Here is a 1586-nt window from a genome sequence, read left to right on the forward strand (position 1 = left end):
AACCCTTATGCTCAATTCCCCACACACTCTCACTAAATTGCTGACTGCTCTAGAAGAGCCTGATGTATCATATTATGAGGGCTCTTTCCCTAATCCTGTTTTCTTTCTTCCCTTGCTCTGTGTTTAATGTCCCCAATAGACCTCTGTGTGCTCACCTCAGCCTTGGCCTGTTTCCAGACAACTTGGTCTGTGATATTTGTTACCAGGAGAATGACAAACATTCCCTGTTTGCCCTGAATTAAGGGGTCAAGGACATGAATTTTTCAGTGCTAAAAAGAGAACCATCCAGGGTCAGGAGTGTTTCAGAAAGAAGACTGTGATCATGGATTAGAATCATCTTAATGTGTTTTTGAATGTAGTTGGGCAAGATTTTATTGAAGATTTTTGCATCTATCTTCATCAGAAATACTGGTCTTTGTTTCTTTGCTGTGTCTTTACCTGGTTTTGATATGAGTGATTACAGACATCATAGAATGAATTTGGGAGGTTTCTCTCCCATTGTATTTCATGATATAATTTGAGGAAGATTGTTGGTATGAATTCTTTAATGGTCTGATAGTACTCTCCTGAGAATCCATTTGGTACAAGACTTTTTTTGTTGGAAAACTTTTTATTACTACTTCAATCTCATTGCTTGATATTGGTCTATTTAGGTTTTTTATATCCTCTTGGGTAAATTTGTGTAGGTTATATGTATCTAGAAATTTGTCAATATCTTCCAAATTTTCCAATTTATGGCAATGTAAATTTTCAAAATAGTCTTTAATGATCCCCTGAATTTCAGGAATGTCTATGGTGATATATCCTTCCTCATCTCTAATTTTCTTGATTTTGGTATATCTTCTCATTCTTTTGGTTAGTTTGGCTAGAGGTGTATTTGTTTTGTTTATCTTTTCAAAGAACCAACTCTTTTTTTGTATCGATCCTTTGTGTTGCTTTTAAATTCTCTATTTCATTAATTTCTGCTGTGTTCTTAATTATTTCACATTTTCTACTGGTTTTGGAATTAATTTGTTCCTGCTTTTCTAGGGTCTTGAGATATAGTATTAGATTGTTTATTTGTGATCTTTCTTTCTTCTTTTCTTTTTATTTAGTGTAGACACTTAATGCCATAGACTTTTCTCTTAGAACTGCTTTCATAGTGTCCTTAGAGATTTTGTTATATTATATTGCTCTTTAAGTTTGACTCTAGGGATTTTTTCAAACTTCTCCTCTGATTTCTTCTATGATCTATTCTCTTTTAGAAGAGTATTATTTATTCCCCATGTACTTATGTGGTTTCTATAACTTTTCTTGCTGATGATTTCTAATTTCAATCCATTATGATCTATACAATGCAGGGAATAATACCAATTTTATTGTATTCAGTAAGACTTGCTTTGAGTCCTAAAATGTGGTCCATTTTTGAAAAGATTCCATGAGCTTCTAAGAAAGTGTTTTCAACTGTTGTTTTTCATGGTATCATTTAGGTCACAAATACCTTTATTGGTTTTATGTCTGCATGGCCTGTCTCTTATTGAAATGTGTGTCTTGAAATCACCAAGTATTATTGTATAGGTATTATTTTTGGACATAAAGTCAAGATG

This window comes from Sciurus vulgaris, assembly GCF_902686455.1.
Source record: "Sciurus vulgaris genome assembly, chromosome: 8".
Lineage (NCBI taxonomy): Eukaryota > Metazoa > Chordata > Mammalia > Rodentia > Sciuridae > Sciurus > Sciurus vulgaris.